Source organism: Schistocerca cancellata, unplaced genomic scaffold, assembly GCF_023864275.1.
Source record: "Schistocerca cancellata isolate TAMUIC-IGC-003103 unplaced genomic scaffold, iqSchCanc2.1 HiC_scaffold_1100, whole genome shotgun sequence".
Classification (NCBI taxonomy): domain Eukaryota; kingdom Metazoa; phylum Arthropoda; class Insecta; order Orthoptera; family Acrididae; genus Schistocerca; species Schistocerca cancellata.
The window spans coordinates 5,159,338-5,177,587 of record NW_026047099.1 but is presented as its reverse complement, the minus strand read 5'-3'; the positions used below and the strand labels follow the sequence as shown (position 1 = coordinate 5,177,587).

Genomic DNA, 18,250 nt, shown 5'->3' with positions numbered 1-18,250 from the left:
GCCTATTGTTGTGTAGGAGTGTAGAGTTCCAAATTTGATTTGTAACCACGAATGTATTCCTTAGTCGTCTCGTCTCGTCCCGCAGACGTTTGTCGTGCTTGCGCTGTCATATGGACCACGACCCGAGCGGCAGCGAGCGGCAGTCGAGCAAAGGCGAGACAAGTCGGGACGGGGACAGGGACAGGGATAGGAATGGTGCGAATGCACTGCAAACTACGCAGACACCTGGTGTGAGGCGAGGCGAGGCGAGGAAGCCCACATCGCTACCAGTGGCGCCCTCCAGCACGACACTGCCACACCCCGCACTGGCCCTCCGCTGAACACCAGGGACAAGATGCGTCCTCCGCTAGTGTCGAAGGCTGCACGCGCCCAGCGAATGACAGGGGGTGCAACGAGCAGCAGTGCGTCTGACACACGCGGCGGTGCGCCCGCCAATTCGGCCGTCGCTCTGCTGGGACGCCGGGCGCGCCTCCCCGCGCCGTCCTCGAGGAACTGGCGGTTGCGGAAGGAAGCGCTTTCGTCAAATGCGGCCGAAAACTAACATTTTGTGTGTTGGGAGAAAAGCCGAACGCGAATTCTGCCGTGCTCCTACATTAGATGAGCGCCAACGGCCATACCATGATGAATACACCGGTTCTCGTCCGATCACCGAAGTTAAGCATCATCGGGCCCGGCTAGTACTTGGATGGGTGACCGCCTGGGAAACCCGGGTGCTGTTGGCTCCCTTCCTTTTGTTTTTTTGTTATGTCGCCAGCCCAATTTTCAAACTACCTTTCTGTTGTGACAAAGATGCTTCCTTAAGCCTTTTAAACTACTGTAATGGTACGAAAATGCAGTAATTAACTCAGTTTGAGGGAGAATGTGCTAACCAAGTTTGCCAAGAAGACTTTGAAAACGACAAAACAGTACGAATCGGCAGGTGATTTCTGAAATAAGTCACCGCCTATTGTTGTGTAGGATTGTAGAGTTCCAAATTTGATTTGTAACCACGAATGCATTCCTTAGTCGCCTCGTCTCGTCCCGCAGACGTTTGTCGTGCTTGCGCTGTCATATGGACCACGACCCGAGCGGCAGCGAGCGGCAGTCGAGCAAAGTCGGGACAAGTCGGGACGGGGACAGGGACAGGGATAGGAATGGTGCGAATGCACTGCAAACTACGCAGACACTTGGTGTGAGGCGAGGCGAGGAAGCCCACATCGCTACCAGTGGCGCCCTCCAGCACGACACTGCCACACCCCGCACAGGCCCTCCGCTGTTCACCAGGGACAAGATGCGTCCTCCGCTAGTGTCGAAGGCTGCACGCGCCCAGCGAATGACAGGGGGTGCAACGAGCAGCAGTGCGTCTCACACACGCGGCGGTGCGCCCGCCAATTCGGCCGTCGCTCTGCTGGGACGCCGGGCGCGCCTCCCCGCGCCGTCCTCGATGAACTGGCGGTTGCGGAAGAAAGCGCTTTCGTCAAATGCGGCCGAAAACTAATATTTTGTGTGTTGGGAGAAAAGCCGAACGCGAATTCTGCCGTGCTCCTACATTAGATAAGCGCCAACGGCCATACCATGATGAATACACCGGTTCTCGTCCGATCACCGAAGTTAAGCATCATCGGGCCCGGCTCGTACTTGGATGGGTGACCGCCTGGGAAACCCGGGTGCTGTTGGCTCCCTTCCTCTTGTTTTTTTGTTATGTCGCCAGCCCAATTTTCAAACTACCTTTCTGTTGTGACAAAGATGCTTCCTTAAGCCTTTTAAACTACTGTAATGGTACGAAAATGCAGTAATTAACTCAGTTTGAGGGAGATTGTGCTAACCAAGTTTGCCAAGAAGACTTTGAAAACGACAAAACAGTACGAATCGGCAGGTGATATCTGAAATATGTCACCGCCTATTGTTGTGTAGGAGTGTAGAGTTCCAAATTTGATTTGTAACCACGAATGTATTCCTTAGTCGTCTCGTCTCGTCCCGCAGACGTTTGTCGTGCTTGCGCTGTCATATGGACCACGACCCGAGCGGCAGCGAGTGGCAGTCGAGCAAAGTCGAAACAAGTCGGGACGGGGACAGGGACAGGGATAGGAATGGTGCGAATGCACTGCAAACTACGCAGACACCTGGTGTGAGGCGATGCGAGGCGAGGCGGGGCGAGGAAGCCCACATCGCTACCAGTGGCGCCCTCCAGCACGACACTGCCACACCCCGCACAGGCCCTCCGCTGAACACCAGGGACAAGATGCGTCCTCCGCTAGTGTCGAAGGCTGCACGCGCCCAGCGAATGACAGGGGGTGCAACGAGCAGCAGTGCGTCTCACACACGCGGCGGTGCGCCCGCCAATTCGGCCGTTGCTCTGCTGGGACGCCGGGCGCGCCTCCCCGCGCCGTCCTCGAGGAACTGGCGGTTGCGGAAGGAAGCGCTTTCGTCAAATGCGGCCGAAAACTAACATTTTGTGTGTTGGGAGAAAAGCCGAACGCGAATTCTGCCGTGCTCCTACATTAGATGAGCGCCAACGGCCATACCATGATGAATACACCGGTTCTCGTCCGATCACCGAAGTTAAGCATCATCGGGCCCGGCTCGTACTTGGATGGGTGACCGCCTGGGAAACCCAGGTGCTGTTGGCTCCCTTCCTTTCGTTTTTTTGTTATGTCGCCAGCCCAATTTTCAAACTACCTTTCTGTTGTGACAAAGATGCTTCCATAAGCCTTTTAAACTACTGTAATGGTACGAAAATGCAGAAATTAACTCAGTTTGAGGGAGAATGTGCTAACCAAGTTTGCCAAGAAGACTTTGAAAACGACAAAGCAGTACGAATCGGCAGGTGATTTCTGAAATACGTCACCGCCTATTGTTGTGTAGGAGTGTAGAGTTCCAAATTTGATTTGTAACCACGAATGCATTCCTTAGTCGTCTCGTCTCGTCCCGCAGACGTTGGTCGTGCTTGCGCTGTCATATGGACCAAGACCCAAGCGGCAGCGAGCGGCAGTCGAGCAAAGTCGGGACAACTCGGGATGGGGACAGGGGCAGGGATAGGAATGGTGCGAATGCACTGCAAACTACGCAGACACCTGGTGTGAGGCGAGGCGAGGAAGCCCACATCGCTACCAGTGGGCCCTCCAGCACGACACCGCCACACCCCGCACAGGCCCTCCGCTGAACACCAGGGACAAGATTCGTCCTCCGCTAGTGTCGAAGGCTGCACGCGCCCAGCGAATGACAGGGGGTGCAACGAGCAGCAGTGCGTCTCACACACGCGGCGGTGCGCCCGCCAATTCGGCCGTCGCTCTGCTGGGACGCCGGGCGCGCCTCCCCGCGTCGTCCTCGAGGAACTGGCGGTTGCGGAAGGAAGCGCTTTCGTCAAATGCGGCCGAAAACTAACATTTTGTGTGTTGGCAGAAAAGCCGAACGCGAATTCTGCCGTGCTCCTACATTAGATGAGCGCCAACGGCCATACCATGATGAATACACCGGTTCTCGTCCGATCACCGAAGTTAAGCATCATCGGGCCCGGCTAGTACTTGGATGGGTGACCGCCTGGGAAACCCGGGTGCTGTTGGCTCCCTTCCTTTTGTTTTTTTGTTATGTCGCCAGCCCAATTTTCAAACTACCTCTCTGTTGTGACAAAGATGCTTCCTTAAGCCTTTTAAACTACTGTAATGGTACGAAAATGCAGTAATTAACTCAGTTTGAGGGAGAATGTGCTAACCAAGTTTGCCAAGAAGACTTTGAAAACGACAAAACAGTACGAATCGGCAGGTGATTTCTGAATTACGTCACCGCCTATTGTTGTGTAGGAGTGTAGAGTTCCAAATTTGATTTGTAACCACGAATGTATTCCTTAGTCGTCTCGTCTCGTCCCGCAGACGTTTGTCGTGCTTGCGCTGTCATATGGACCACGACCCGAGCGGCAGCGAGCGGCAGTCGAGCAAAGTCGAAACAAGTCGGGACGGGGACAGGGACAGGGATAGGAATGGTGCGAATGCACTGCAAACTACGCAGACACCTGGTGTGAGGCGAGATGAGGCGAGGCGAGGAAGCCCACATCGCTACCAGTGGCGCCCTCCAGCACGACACTGCCACACCCCGCACAGGCCCTCCGCTGAACACCAGGGACAAGATGCGTCCTCCGCTAGTGTCGAAGGCTGCACGCGCCCAGCGAATGACAGGGGGTGCAACGAGCAGCAGTGCGTCTCACACACGCGGCGGTGCGCCCGCCAATTCGGCCGTCGCTCTGCTGGGACGCCGGGCGCGCCTCCCCGCGCCGTCCTCGAGGAACTGGCGGTTGCGGAAGGAAGCGCTTTCGTCAAATGCGGCCGAAAACTAACATTTTGTGTGTTGGGAGAAAAGCCGAACGCGAATTCTGCCGTGCTCCTACATTAGATGAGCGCCAACGGCCATACCATGATGAATACACCGGTTCTCGTCCGATCACCGAAGTTAAGCATCATCGGGCCCGGCTAGTACTTGGATGGGTGACCGCCTGGGAAACCCGGATGCTGTTGGCTCCCTTCCTTTTGTTTTTTTGTTATGTCGCCAGCCCAATTTTCAAACTACCTTTCTGTTGTGACAAAGATGCTTCCTTAAGCCTTTTAAACTACTGTAATGGTACGAAAATGCAGTAATTAACTCAGTTTGAGGTAGAATGTGCTAACCAAGTATGGCCAAGAAGAATTTGAAAACGACAAAACAGTACGAATCGGCAGGTGATTTCTGAAATACGTCACCGCCTATTGTTGTGTAGGAGTGTAGAGTTCCAAATTTGATTTGTAACCACGAATGTATTCCTTAGTCGTCTCGTCTCGTCCCGCAGACGTTTGTCGTGCTTGCGCTGTCATATGGACCACGACCCGAGCGGCAGCGAGCGGCAGTCGAGCAAAGGCGAGACAAGTCGGGACGGGGACAGGGACAGGGATAGGAATGGTGCGAATGCACTGCAAACTACGCAGACACCTGGTGTGAGGCGAGGCGAGGCGAGGAAGCCCACATCGCTACCAGTGGCGCCCTCCAGCACGACACTGCCACACCCCGCACTGGCCCTCCGCTGAACACCAGGGACAAGATGCGTCCTCCGCTAGTGTCGAAGGCTGCACGCGCCCAGCGAATGACAGGGGGTGCAACGAGCAGCAGTGCGTCTGACACACGCGGCGGTGCGCCCGCCAATTCGGCCGTCGCTCTGCTGGGACGCCGGGCGCGCCTCCCCGCGCCGTCCTCGAGGAACTGGCGGTTGCGGAAGGAAGCGCTTTCGTCAAATGCGGCCGAAAACTAACATTTTGTGTGTTGGGAGAAAAGCCGAACGCGAATTCTGCCGTGCTCCTACATTAGATGAGCGCCAACGGCCATACCATGATGAATACACCGGTTCTCGTCCGATCACCGAAGTTAAGCATCATCGGGCCCGGCTAGTACTTGGATGGGTGACCGCCTGGGAAACCCGGGTGCTGTTGGCTCCCTTCCTTTTGTTTTTTTGTTATGTCGCCAGCCCAATTTTCAAACTACCTTTCTGTTGTGACAAAGATGCTTCCTTAAGCCTTTTAAACTACTGTAATGGTACGAAAATGCAGTAATTAACTCAGTTTGAGGGAGAATGTGCTAACCAAGTTTGCCAAGAAGACTTTGAAAACGACAAAACAGTACGAATCGGCAGGTGATTTCTGAAATAAGTCACCGCCTATTGTTGTGTAGGATTGTAGAGTTCCAAATTTGATTTGTAACCACGAATGCATTCCTTAGTCGCCTCGTCTCGTCCCGCAGACGTTTGTCGTGCTTGCGCTGTCATATGGACCACGACCCGAGCGGCAGCGAGCGGCAGTCGAGCAAAGTCGGGACAAGTCGGGACGGGGACAGGGACAGGGATAGGAATGGTGCGAATGCACTGCAAACTACGCAGACACTTGGTGTGAGGCGAGGCGAGGAAGCCCACATCGCTACCAGTGGCGCCCTCCAGCACGACACTGCCACACCCCGCACAGGCCCTCCGCTGTTCACCAGGGACAAGATGCGTCCTCCGCTAGTGTCGAAGGCTGCACGCGCCCAGCGAATGACAGGGGGTGCAACGAGCAGCAGTGCGTCTCACACACGCGGCGGTGCGCCCGCCAATTCGGCCGTCGCTCTGCTGGGACGCCGGGCGCGCCTCCCCGCGCCGTCCTCGATGAACTGGCGGTTGCGGAAGAAAGCGCTTTCGTCAAATGCGGCCGAAAACTAATATTTTGTGTGTTGGGAGAAAAGCCGAACGCGAATTCTGCCGTGCTCCTACATTAGATAAGCGCCAACGGCCATACCATGATGAATACACCGGTTCTCGTCCGATCACCGAAGTTAAGCATCATCGGGCCCGGCTCGTACTTGGATGGGTGACCGCCTGGGAAACCCGGGTGCTGTTGGCTCCCTTCCTCTTGTTTTTTTGTTATGTCGCCAGCCCAATTTTCAAACTACCTTTCTGTTGTGACAAAGATGCTTCCTTAAGCCTTTTAAACTACTGTAATGGTACGAAAATGCAGTAATTAACTCAGTTTGAGGGAGATTGTGCTAACCAAGTTTGCCAAGAAGACTTTGAAAACGACAAAACAGTACGAATCGGCAGGTGATATCTGAAATATGTCACCGCCTATTGTTGTGTAGGAGTGTAGAGTTCCAAATTTGATTTGTAACCACGAATGTATTCCTTAGTCGTCTCGTCTCGTCCCGCAGACGTTTGTCGTGCTTGCGCTGTCATATGGACCACGACCCGAGCGGCAGCGAGTGGCAGTCGAGCAAAGTCGAAACAAGTCGGGACGGGGACAGGGACAGGGATAGGAATGGTGCGAATGCACTGCAAACTACGCAGACACCTGGTGTGAGGCGATGCGAGGCGAGGCGGGGCGAGGAAGCCCACATCGCTACCAGTGGCGCCCTCCAGCACGACACTGCCACACCCCGCACAGGCCCTCCGCTGAACACCAGGGACAAGATGCGTCCTCCGCTAGTGTCGAAGGCTGCACGCGCCCAGCGAATGACAGGGGGTGCAACGAGCAGCAGTGCGTCTCACACACGCGGCGGTGCGCCCGCCAATTCGGCCGTTGCTCTGCTGGGACGCCGGGCGCGCCTCCCCGCGCCGTCCTCGAGGAACTGGCGGTTGCGGAAGGAAGCGCTTTCGTCAAATGCGGCCGAAAACTAACATTTTGTGTGTTGGGAGAAAAGCCGAACGCGAATTCTGCCGTGCTCCTACATTAGATGAGCGCCAACGGCCATACCATGATGAATACACCGGTTCTCGTCCGATCACCGAAGTTAAGCATCATCGGGCCCGGCTCGTACTTGGATGGGTGACCGCCTGGGAAACCCAGGTGCTGTTGGCTCCCTTCCTTTCGTTTTTTTGTTATGTCGCCAGCCCAATTTTCAAACTACCTTTCTGTTGTGACAAAGATGCTTCCATAAGCCTTTTAAACTACTGTAATGGTACGAAAATGCAGAAATTAACTCAGTTTGAGGGAGAATGTGCTAACCAAGTTTGCCAAGAAGACTTTGAAAACGACAAAGCAGTACGAATCGGCAGGTGATTTCTGAAATACGTCACCGCCTATTGTTGTGTAGGAGTGTAGAGTTCCAAATTTGATTTGTAACCACGAATGCATTCCTTAGTCGTCTCGTCTCGTCCCGCAGACGTTGGTCGTGCTTGCGCTGTCATATGGACCAAGACCCAAGCGGCAGCGAGCGGCAGTCGAGCAAAGTCGGGACAACTCGGGATGGGGACAGGGGCAGGGATAGGAATGGTGCGAATGCACTGCAAACTACGCAGACACCTGGTGTGAGGCGAGGCGAGGAAGCCCACATCGCTACCAGTGGGCCCTCCAGCACGACACCGCCACACCCCGCACAGGCCCTCCGCTGAACACCAGGGACAAGATTCGTCCTCCGCTAGTGTCGAAGGCTGCACGCGCCCAGCGAATGACAGGGGGTGCAACGAGCAGCAGTGCGTCTCACACACGCGGCGGTGCGCCCGCCAATTCGGCCGTCGCTCTGCTGGGACGCCGGGCGCGCCTCCCCGCGTCGTCCTCGAGGAACTGGCGGTTGCGGAAGGAAGCGCTTTCGTCAAATGCGGCCGAAAACTAACATTTTGTGTGTTGGCAGAAAAGCCGAACGCGAATTCTGCCGTGCTCCTACATTAGATGAGCGCCAACGGCCATACCATGATGAATACACCGGTTCTCGTCCGATCACCGAAGTTAAGCATCATCGGGCCCGGCTAGTACTTGGATGGGTGACCGCCTGGGAAACCCGGGTGCTGTTGGCTCCCTTCCTTTTGTTTTTTTGTTATGTCGCCAGCCCAATTTTCAAACTACCTCTCTGTTGTGACAAAGATGCTTCCTTAAGCCTTTTAAACTACTGTAATGGTACGAAAATGCAGTAATTAACTCAGTTTGAGGGAGAATGTGCTAACCAAGTTTGCCAAGAAGACTTTGAAAACGACAAAACAGTACGAATCGGCAGGTGATTTCTGAATTACGTCACCGCCTATTGTTGTGTAGGAGTGTAGAGTTCCAAATTTGATTTGTAACCACGAATGTATTCCTTAGTCGTCTCGTCTCGTCCCGCAGACGTTTGTCGTGCTTGCGCTGTCATATGGACCACGACCCGAGCGGCAGCGAGCGGCAGTCGAGCAAAGTCGAAACAAGTCGGGACGGGGACAGGGACAGGGATAGGAATGGTGCGAATGCACTGCAAACTACGCAGACACCTGGTGTGAGGCGATGCGAGGCGCGGCGGGGCGAGGAAGCCCACATCGCTACCAGTGGCGCCCTCCAGCACGACACTGCCACACCCCGCACAGGCCCTCCGCTGAACACCAGGGACAAGATGCGTCCTCCGCTAGTGTCGATGGCTGCACGCGCCCAGCGAATGACAGGGGGTGCAACGAGCAGCAGTGCGTCTCACACACGCGGCGGTGCGCCCGCCAATTCGGCCGTCGCTCTGCTGGGACGCCGGGCGCGCCTCCCCGCGTCGTCCTCGAGGAACTGGCGGTTGCGGAAGGAAGCGCTTTCGTCAAATGCGGCCGAAAACTAACATTTTGTGTGTTGGCAGAAAAGCCGAACGCGAATTCTGCCGTGCTCCTACATTAGATGAGCGCCAACGGCCATACCATGATGAATACACCGGTTCTCGTCCGATCACCGAAGTTAAGCATCATCGGGCCCGGCTAGTACTTGGATGGGTGACCGCCTGGGAAACCCGGGTGCTGTTGGCTCCCTTCCTTTTGTTTTTTTGTTATGTCGCCAGCCCAATTTTCAAACTACCTTTCTGTTGTGACAAAGATGCTACCTTAAGCCTTTTAAACTACTGTAATGGTACGAAAATGCAGTAATTAACTCAGTTTGAGGGAGAATGTGCTAACCAAGTTTGCCAAGAAGACTTTGAAAACGACAAAACAGTACGAATCGGCAGGTGATTTCTGAATTACGTCACCGCCTATTGTTGTGTAGGAGTGTAGAGTTCCAAATTTGATTTGTAACCACGAATGTATTCCTTAGTCGTCTCGTCTCGTCCCGCAGACGTTTGTCGTGCTTGCGCTGTCATATGGACCACGACACGAGCGGCAGCGAGCGGCAGTCGAGCAAAGTCGAAACAAGTCGGGACGGGGACAGGGACAGTGATAGGAATGGTGCGAATGCACTGCAAACTACGCAGACACCTGGTGTGAGGCGATGCGAGGCGCGGCGGGGCGAGGAAGCCCACATCGCTACCAGTGGCGCCCTCCAGCACGACACTGCCACACCCCGCACAGGCCCTCCGCTGAACACCAGGGACAAGATGCGTCCTCCGCTAGTGTCGAAGGCTGCACGCGCCCAGCGAATGACAGGGGGTGCAACGAGCAGCAGTGCGTCTCACACACGCGGCGGTGCGCCCGCCAATTCGGCCGTCGCTCTGCTGGGACGCCGGGCGCGCCTCCCCGCGCCGTCCTCAAGGAACTGGCGGTTGCGGAAGGAAGCGCTTTCGTCAAATGCGGCCGAAAACTAACATTTTGTGTGTTGGCAGAAAAGCCGAACGCGAATTCTGCCGTGCTCCTACATTAGATGAGCGCCAACGGCCATACCATGATGAATACACCGGTTCTCGTCCGATCACCGAAGTTAAGCATCATCGGGCCCGGCTAGTACTTGGATGGGTGACCGCCTGGGAAACCCGGGTGCTGTTGGCTCCCTTCCTTTTGTTTTTTTGTTATGTCGCCAGCCCAATTTTCAAACTACCTTTCTGTTGTGACAAAGATGCTTCCTTAAGCCTTTTAAACTACTGTAATGGTACGAAAATGCAGCAATTAACTCAGTTTGAGGGAGTATGTGCTAACCAAGTTTGCCAAGAAGACTTTGAAAACGACAAAACAGTACGAATCGGCAGGTGATTTCTGAAATACGGCACCGCCTATTGTTGTGTAGGAGTGTAGAGTTCCAAATTTGATTTGTAACCACGAATGTAATCCTTAGTCGTCTCGTCTCGTCCCGCAGACGTTTGTCGTGCTTGCGCTGTCATATGGACCACGACCCGGGCGGCAGCGAGCGGCAGTCGAGCAAAGTCGGGACAAGTCGGGACGGGGACAGGGACAGGGATAGGTATGGTGCGAATGCACTGCAAACTACGCAGACACCTGGTGTGAGGCGAGGAAGCCCACATCGCTACCAGTGGCGCCCTCCAGCACGACACTGCCACAACCCGCACAGGTCCTCCGCTGAACACCAGGGACAAGATGCGTCCTCCGCTAGTGTCGAAGGCTGCACGCGCCCAGCGAATGACAGGGGGTGCAACGAGCAGCAGTGCGTCTCACACACGCGGCGGTGCGCCCGCCAATTCGGCCGTCGCTCTGCTGGGACGCCGGGCACGCCTCCCCGCGTCGTCCTCGAGGAACTGGCGGTTGCGGAAGGAAGCGCTTTCGTCAAATGCGGAAGAAAACTAACATTTTGTGTGTTGGCAGAAAAGCCGAACGCGAATTCTGCCGTGCTCCTACATTAGATGAGCGCCAACGGCCATACCATGATGAATACACCGTTTCTCGTCCGATCACCGAAGTTAAGCATCATCGGGCCCGGCTAGTACTTGGATGGGTGACCGCCTGGGAAACCCGGGTGCAGTTGGCTCCCTTCCTTTTGTTTTTTTGTTATGTCGCCAGCCCAATTTTCAAACTACCTTTCTGATGTGACAAAGATGCTTCCTTAAGCCTTTTAAACTACTGTAATGGTACGAAAATGCAGTAATTAACTCAGTTTGAGGGAGAATGTGCTAACCAAGTTTGCCAAGAAGACTTTGAAAACGACAAAACAGTACGAATCGGCAGGTGATTTCTGAATTACGTCACCGCCTATTGTTGTGTAGGAGTGTAGAGTTCCAAATTTGATTTGTAACCACGAATGTATTCCTTAGTCGTCTCGTCTCGTCCCGCAGACGTTTGTCGTGCTTGCGCTGTCATATGGACCACGACCCGAGCGGCAGCGAGCGGCAGTCGAGCAAAGTCGAAACAAGTCGGGACGGGGACAGGGACAGGGATAGGAATGGTGCGAATGCACTGCAAACTACGCAGACACCTGGTGTGAGGCGATGCGAGGCGCGGCGGGGCGAGGAAGCCCACATCGCTACCAGTGGCGCCCTCCAGCACGACACTGCCACACCCCGCACAGGTCCTCCGCTGAACACCAGGGACAAGATGCGTCCTCCGCTAGTGTCGATGGCTGCACGCGCCCAGCGAATGACAGGGGGTGCAACGAGCAGCAGTGCGTCTCACACACGCGGCGGTGCGCCCGCCAATTCGGCCGTCGCTCTGCTGGGACGCCGGGCGCGCCTCCCCGCGTCGTCCTCGAGGAACTGGCGGTTGCGGAAGGAAGCGCTTTCGTCAAATGCGGCCGAAAACTAACATTTTGTGTGTTGGCAGAAAAGCCGAACGCGAATTCTGCCGTGCTCCTACATTAGATGAGCGCCAACGGCCATACCATGATGAATACACCGGTTCTCGTCCGATCACCGAAGTTAAGCATCATCGGGCCCGGCTAGTACTTGGATGGGTGACCGCCTGGGAAACCCGGGTGCTGTTGGCTCCCTTCCTTTTGTTTTTTTGTTATGTCGCCAGCCCAATTTTCAAACTACCTTTCTGTTGTGACAAAGATGCTACCTTAAGCCTTTTAAACTACTGTAATGGTACGAAAATGCAGTAATTAACTCAGTTTGAGGGAGAATGTGCTAACCAAGTTTGCCAAGAAGACTTTGAAAACGACAAAACAGTACGAATCGGCAGGTGATTTCTGAATTACGTCACCGCCTATTGTTGTGTAGGAGTGTAGAGTTCCAAATTTGATTTGTAACCACGAATGTATTCCTTAGTCGTCTCGTCTCGTCCCGCAGACGTTTGTCGTGCTTGCGCTGTCATATGGACCACGACACGAGCGGCAGCGAGCGGCAGTCGAGCAAAGTCGAAACAAGTCGGGACGGGGACAGGGACAGTGATAGGAATGGTGCGAATGCACTGCAAACTACGCAGACACCTGGTGTGAGGCGATGCGAGGCGCGGCGGGGCGAGGAAGCCCACATCGCTACCAGTGGCGCCCTCCAGCACGACACTGCCACACCCCGCACAGGCCCTCCGCTGAACACCAGGGACAAGATGCGTCCTCCGCTAGTGTCGAAGGCTGCACGCGCCCAGCGAATGACAGGGGGTGCAACGAGCAGCAGTGCGTCTCACACACGCGGCGGTGCGCCCGCCAATTCGGCCGTCGCTCTGCTGGGACGCCGGGCGCGCCTCCCCGCGCCGTCCTCAAGGAACTGGCGGTTGCGGAAGGAAGCGCTTTCGTCAAATGCGGCCGAAAACTAACATTTTGTGTGTTGGCAGAAAAGCCGAACGCGAATTCTGCCGTGCTCCTACATTAGATGAGCGCCAACGGCCATACCATGATGAATACACCGGTTCTCGTCCGATCACCGAAGTTAAGCATCATCGGGCCCGGCTAGTACTTGGATGGGTGACCGCCTGGGAAACCCGGGTGCTGTTGGCTCCCTTCCTTTTGTTTTTTTGTTATGTCGCCAGCCCAATTTTCAAACTACCTTTCTGTTGTGACAAAGATGCTTCCTTAAGCCTTTTAAACTACTGTAATGGTACGAAAATGCAGCAATTAACTCAGTTTGAGGGAGTATGTGCTAACCAAGTTTGCCAAGAAGACTTTGAAAACGACAAAACAGTACGAATCGGCAGGTGATTTCTGAAATACGGCACCGCCTATTGTTGTGTAGGAGTGTAGAGTTCCAAATTTGATTTGTAACCACGAATGTAATCCTTAGTCGTCTCGTCTCGTCCCGCAGACGTTTGTCGTGCTTGCGCTGTCATATGGACCACGACCCGGGCGGCAGCGAGCGGCAGTCGAGCAAAGTCGGGACAAGTCGGGACGGGGACAGGGACAGGGATAGGTATGGTGCGAATGCACTGCAAACTACGCAGACACCTGGTGTGAGGCGAGGAAGCCCACATCGCTACCAGTGGCGCCCTCCAGCACGACACTGCCACAACCCGCACAGGTCCTCCGCTGAACACCAGGGACAAGATGCGTCCTCCGCTAGTGTCGAAGGCTGCACGCGCCCAGCGAATGACAGGGGGTGCAACGAGCAGCAGTGCGTCTCACACACGCGGCGGTGCGCCCGCCAATTCGGCCGTCGCTCTGCTGGGACGCCGGGCACGCCTCCCCGCGTCGTCCTCGAGGAACTGGCGGTTGCGGAAGGAAGCGCTTTCGTCAAATGCGGAAGAAAACTAACATTTTGTGTGTTGGCAGAAAAGCCGAACGCGAATTCTGCCGTGCTCCTACATTAGATGAGCGCCAACGGCCATACCATGATGAATACACCGTTTCTCGTCCGATCACCGAAGTTAAGCATCATCGGGCCCGGCTAGTACTTGGATGGGTGACCGCCTGGGAAACCCGGGTGCAGTTGGCTCCCTTCCTTTTGTTTTTTTGTTATGTCGCCAGCCCAATTTTCAAACTACCTTTCTGATGTGACAAAGATGCTTCCTTAAGCCTTTTAAACTACTGTAATGGTACGAAAATGCAGTAATTAACTCAGTTTGAGGGAGAATGTGCTAACCAAGTTTGCCAAGAAGACTTTGAAAACGACAAAACAGTACGAATCGGCAGGTGATTTCTGAAATACGTCACCGCCTATTGTTGTGTAGGAGTGTAGAGTTCCAAATTTGATTTGTAACCACGAATGTATTCCTTAGTCGTCTCCTCTCGTCCCGCAGACGTTTGTCGTGCTTGCGCTGTCATATGGACCACGACCCGAGCGGCAGCGAGCGGCAGTCGAGCAAAGTCGGGACAAGTCGGGACGGGGACAGGGACAGGGATAGGAATGGTGCGAATGCACTGCAAACTACGCAGACACCTGGTGTGAGGCGAGGCGAGGAAGCCCACATCGCTACCAGTGGCGCCCTCCAGCACGACACTGCCACACCCCGCACAGGCCCTCCGCTGAACACCAGGGACAAGATGCGTCCTCCGCTAGTGTCGAAGGCTGCACGCGCCAAGCGAATGACAGGGGGTGCAACGAGCAGCAGTGCGTCTCACACACGCGGCGGTGCGCCCGCCAATTCGGCCGTCGCTCTGCTGGGACGCCGGGCGCGTCTCCCCGCGCCGTCCTCGAGGAACTGGCGGTTGCGGAAGGAAGCGCTTTCGTCAAATGCGGCCGAAAACTAACATTTTGTGTGTTGGGAGAAAAGCCGAACGCGAATTCTGCCGTGCTCCTACATTAGATGAGCGCCAACGGCCATACCATGATGAATCCACCGGTTCTCGTCCGATCACCGAAGTTAAGTATCATCGGGCCCGGCTAGTACTTGGATGGGTGACCGCCTGGGAAACCCGGGTGCTGTTGGCTCCCTTCCTCTTGTTTTTTTGTTATGTCGCCAGCCCAATTTTCAAACTACCTTTCTGTTGTGACAAAGATGCTTCCTTAAGCCTTTTAAACTACTGTAATGGTGCGAAAATGCAGTAATTAACTCAGTTTGAGGGAGAATGTGCTAACCAAGTTTGCCAAGAAGACTTTGAAAACGACAAAACAGTACGAATCGGCAGGTGATTTCTGAAATATGTCACCGCCTATTGTTGTGTAGGAGTGTAGAGTTCCAAATTTGATTTGTAACCACGAATGTATTCCTTAGTCGTCTCCTCTCGTCCCGCAGACGTTTGTCGTGCTTGCGCTGTCATATGGACCACGACCCGAGCGGCAGCGAGCGGCAGTCGAGCAAAGGCGGGACAAGTCCGGACGGGGACAGGGACAGGGATAGGAATGGTGCGAATGCACTGCAAACTACGCAGACACCTGGTGTGAGGCGAGATAGGGCGAGGCGAGAAAGCCCACATCGCTACCAGTGGCGCCCTCCAGCACGACACTGCCACACCCCGCACAGGCCCTCCGCTGAACACCAGGGACAAGATGCGTCCTCCGCTAGTGTCGAAGGCTGCACGCGTCCAGCGAATGACAGGGGGTGCAACGAGCAGCAGTGCGTCTCACACACGCGGCGGTGCGCCCGCCAATTCGGCCGTCACTCTGCTGGGACATCGGGCGCGCCTCCCCGCGCCGTCCTCGAGGAACTGGCGGTTGCGGAAGGAAGCGCTTTCGTCAAATGCGGCCGAAAACTAACATTTTGTGTGTTGGGAGAAAAGCCGAACGCGAATTCTGCCGTGCTCCTACATTAGATGAGCGCCAACGGCCATACCATGATGAATACCCCGGTTCTCGTCCGATCACCGAAGTTAAGCATCATCGGGCCCGGCTAGTACTTGGATGGGTGACCGCCTGGGAAACCCGGCTGCTGTTGGCTCCCTTCCTTTTGTTTTTTTGTTATGTCGCCAGCCCAATTTTCAAACTACCTTTCTGTTGTGACAAAGATGCTTCCTTAAGCCTTTTAAACTACTGTAATGGTACGAAAATGCAGTAATTAACTCAGTTTGAGGGAGAATGTGCTAACCAAGTTTGCCAAGAAGACTTTGAAAACGACAAAACAGTACGAATCGGCAGGTGATTTCTGAAATACGTCACCGCCTATTGTTGTGTAGGAGTGTAGAGTTCCAAATTTGATTTGTAACCACGAATGTATTCCTTAGTCGTCTCGTCTCGTCCCGCAGACGTTTGTCGTGCTTGCGCTGTCATATGGACCACGACCCGAGCGGCAGCGAGCGGCAGTCGAGCAAAGTCGGGACAAGTCGGGACGGGGACAGGGACAGGGATAGGAATGGTGCGAATACACTGAAAACTACGCAGGCAGCTGGTGTGAGGCGAGGCGAGGCGAGGCGAGGAAGCCCACATCGCTACCAGTGGCGCCCTCCAGCACGACACTGCCACACCCCGCACAGGCCCTCCGCTGAACACCTGGGACAAGATGCGTCCTCCGCTAGTGTCGAAGGCTGCACGCGCCCAGCGAATGACAGGGGGTGCAACGAGCAGCAGTGCGTCTCACACACGCGGCGGTGCGTCCGCCAATTCGGCCGTCGCTCTGCTGGGACGCCGGGCGCGTCTCCCCGCGCCGTCCTCGAGGAACTGGCGGTTGCGGAAGGAAGCGCTTTCGTCAAATGCGGCCGAAAACTAACATTTGGTGCGTTGGGAGTAAAGCCGAACGCGAATTCTGCCGTGCTCCTACATTAGATGAGCGCCAACGGCCATACCATGATGAATACACCGGTTCTCGTCCGATCACCGAAGTTAAGCATCATCGAGCCCGGCTAGTACTTGGATGGGTGAATGCCTGGGAAACCCGGGTGCTGTTGGCTCCCTTCCTTTTGTTTTTTTGTTATGTCGCCAGCCCAATTCTCAAACTACCTTTCTGTTGTGACAAAGATGCTTCCTTAAGCCTTTTAAACTACTGTAATGGTACGAAAATGCAGTAATTAACTCAGTTTGAGGGAGAATGTGCTAACCAAGTTTGCCAAGAAGACTTTGAAAACGACAAAACAGTACGAATCGGCAGGTGATTTCTGAAATACGTCACCGCCTATTGTTGTGTAGGAGTGTAGAGTTCCAAATTTGATTTGTAACCACGAATGTATTCCTTAGTCGTCTCGTCTCGTCCCGCAGACGTTTGTCGTTCTTGCGCTGTCATATGGACCACGACCCGAGCGGCAGCGAGCGGCAGTCGAGCAAAGTCGGGACAAGTCGGGACGGGGACAGGGACAGGGATAGGAATGGTGCGAATGCACTGCAAACTACGCAGACACCTGGTGTGAGGCGAGGAGAGGCGAGGAAGCCCACATCGCTACCAGTGGCGCCCTCCAGCACGACACTGCCACACCCCGCACAGGCCCTCCGCTGAACACCAGGGACAAGATGCGTCCTCCCCTAGTGTCGAAGGCTGCACGCGCCCAGCGAATGACAGGGGGTGCAACGAGCAGCAGTGCGTGTCACACACGCGGCGGTGCGCCCGCCAATTCGGCCGTCGCTCTGCTGGGACGCCGGGCGCGCCTCCCCGCGCCGTCCTCGAGGAACTGGCGGTTGCGGAAGGAAGCGCTTTCGTCAAATGCGGCCGAAAACTAACATTTTGTGTGTTGGCAGAAAAGCCGAACGCGAATTCTGCCGTGCTCCTACATTAGATGAGCGCCAACGGCCATACCATGATGAATACACCGGTTCTCGTCCGATCACCGAAGTTAAGCATCATCGGGCCCGGCTAGTACTTGGATGGGTGACCGCCTGGGAAACCCGGGTGCTGTTGGCTCCCTTCCTTTTGTTTTTTTGTTATGTCGCCAGCCCAATTTTCAAACTACCTTTCTGTTGTGACAAAGATGCTTCCTTAAGCCTTTTAAACTACTGTAATGGTACGAAAATGCAGTAATTAACTCAGTTTGAGGGAGAATGTGCTAACCAAGTTTGCCTAGAAGACTTTGAAAACGACAAAACAGTACGAATCGGCAGGTGATTTCTGAAATACGTCACCGCCTATTGTTGTGTAGGAGTGTAGAGTTCCAAATTTGATTTGTAACCACGAATGTATTCCTTAGTCGTCTCCTCTCGTCCCGCAGACGTTTGTCGTGCTTGCGCTGTCATATGGACCACGACCCGAGCGGCAGCGAGCGGCAGTCGAGCAAAGTCGGGACAAGTCGGGACGGGGACAGGGACAGGGATAGGAATGGTGCGAATGCACTGCAAACTACGCAGACACCTGGTGTGAGGCGAGGCGAGGAAGCCCACATCGCTACCAGTGGCGCCCTCCAGCACGACACTGCCACACCCCGCACAGGCCCTCCGCTGAACACCAGGGACAAGATGCGTCCTCCGC

At 55.0% G+C, this 18,250-nt stretch overlaps 19 non-coding genes across 19 annotated transcripts; all 19 read left to right on the top strand.

Annotated features, from left to right (window-relative positions):
• Positions 1–603: 603 nt before the first annotated feature.
• Positions 604–722, top strand: LOC126155197 (5S ribosomal RNA). The gene has a single exon (XR_007532705.1). It is a non-coding gene; the product is annotated as a 5S ribosomal RNA (ribosomal RNA).
• Positions 723–1,539: 817 nt separating this feature from the next.
• LOC126154654 (5S ribosomal RNA) lies at positions 1,540–1,658 on the top strand. Its single transcript, XR_007532198.1, has one exon. It is a non-coding gene; the product is annotated as a 5S ribosomal RNA (ribosomal RNA).
• An 832-nt stretch (positions 1,659–2,490) lies between these two features.
• Positions 2,491–2,609, top strand: LOC126155805 (5S ribosomal RNA). The gene has a single exon (XR_007533242.1). It is a non-coding gene; the product is annotated as a 5S ribosomal RNA (ribosomal RNA).
• Positions 2,610–3,425: 816 nt separating this feature from the next.
• LOC126155185 (5S ribosomal RNA) lies at positions 3,426–3,544 on the top strand. Its single transcript, XR_007532694.1, has one exon. It is a non-coding gene; the product is annotated as a 5S ribosomal RNA (ribosomal RNA).
• Positions 3,545–4,371: 827 nt separating this feature from the next.
• Positions 4,372–4,490, top strand: LOC126154671 (5S ribosomal RNA). The gene has a single exon (XR_007532214.1). It is a non-coding gene; the product is annotated as a 5S ribosomal RNA (ribosomal RNA).
• Positions 4,491–5,313: 823 nt separating this feature from the next.
• Positions 5,314–5,432, top strand: LOC126155172 (5S ribosomal RNA). Its single transcript, XR_007532682.1, has one exon. It is a non-coding gene; the product is annotated as a 5S ribosomal RNA (ribosomal RNA).
• Positions 5,433–6,249: 817 nt separating this feature from the next.
• On the top strand, positions 6,250–6,368 carry LOC126154653 (5S ribosomal RNA). Its single transcript, XR_007532197.1, has one exon. It is a non-coding gene; the product is annotated as a 5S ribosomal RNA (ribosomal RNA).
• An 832-nt stretch (positions 6,369–7,200) lies between these two features.
• Positions 7,201–7,319, top strand: LOC126155804 (5S ribosomal RNA). The gene has a single exon (XR_007533241.1). It is a non-coding gene; the product is annotated as a 5S ribosomal RNA (ribosomal RNA).
• An 816-nt stretch (positions 7,320–8,135) lies between these two features.
• On the top strand, positions 8,136–8,254 carry LOC126155161 (5S ribosomal RNA). The gene has a single exon (XR_007532671.1). It is a non-coding gene; the product is annotated as a 5S ribosomal RNA (ribosomal RNA).
• An 832-nt stretch (positions 8,255–9,086) lies between these two features.
• LOC126155149 (5S ribosomal RNA) lies at positions 9,087–9,205 on the top strand. Its single transcript, XR_007532660.1, has one exon. It is a non-coding gene; the product is annotated as a 5S ribosomal RNA (ribosomal RNA).
• An 832-nt stretch (positions 9,206–10,037) lies between these two features.
• LOC126155137 (5S ribosomal RNA) lies at positions 10,038–10,156 on the top strand. The gene has a single exon (XR_007532649.1). It is a non-coding gene; the product is annotated as a 5S ribosomal RNA (ribosomal RNA).
• An 812-nt stretch (positions 10,157–10,968) lies between these two features.
• On the top strand, positions 10,969–11,087 carry LOC126155283 (5S ribosomal RNA). Its single transcript, XR_007532785.1, has one exon. It is a non-coding gene; the product is annotated as a 5S ribosomal RNA (ribosomal RNA).
• Positions 11,088–11,919: 832 nt separating this feature from the next.
• Positions 11,920–12,038, top strand: LOC126155125 (5S ribosomal RNA). The gene has a single exon (XR_007532638.1). It is a non-coding gene; the product is annotated as a 5S ribosomal RNA (ribosomal RNA).
• An 832-nt stretch (positions 12,039–12,870) lies between these two features.
• On the top strand, positions 12,871–12,989 carry LOC126155114 (5S ribosomal RNA). Its single transcript, XR_007532627.1, has one exon. It is a non-coding gene; the product is annotated as a 5S ribosomal RNA (ribosomal RNA).
• An 812-nt stretch (positions 12,990–13,801) lies between these two features.
• Positions 13,802–13,920, top strand: LOC126155282 (5S ribosomal RNA). Its single transcript, XR_007532784.1, has one exon. It is a non-coding gene; the product is annotated as a 5S ribosomal RNA (ribosomal RNA).
• Positions 13,921–14,737: 817 nt separating this feature from the next.
• On the top strand, positions 14,738–14,856 carry LOC126154799 (5S ribosomal RNA). The gene has a single exon (XR_007532334.1). It is a non-coding gene; the product is annotated as a 5S ribosomal RNA (ribosomal RNA).
• An 827-nt stretch (positions 14,857–15,683) lies between these two features.
• LOC126154981 (5S ribosomal RNA) lies at positions 15,684–15,802 on the top strand. Its single transcript, XR_007532504.1, has one exon. It is a non-coding gene; the product is annotated as a 5S ribosomal RNA (ribosomal RNA).
• An 827-nt stretch (positions 15,803–16,629) lies between these two features.
• LOC126155353 (5S ribosomal RNA) lies at positions 16,630–16,748 on the top strand. Its single transcript, XR_007532851.1, has one exon. It is a non-coding gene; the product is annotated as a 5S ribosomal RNA (ribosomal RNA).
• Positions 16,749–17,570: 822 nt separating this feature from the next.
• Positions 17,571–17,689, top strand: LOC126155101 (5S ribosomal RNA). Its single transcript, XR_007532616.1, has one exon. It is a non-coding gene; the product is annotated as a 5S ribosomal RNA (ribosomal RNA).
• The last annotated feature ends 561 nt before the right edge of the window (positions 17,690–18,250 follow it).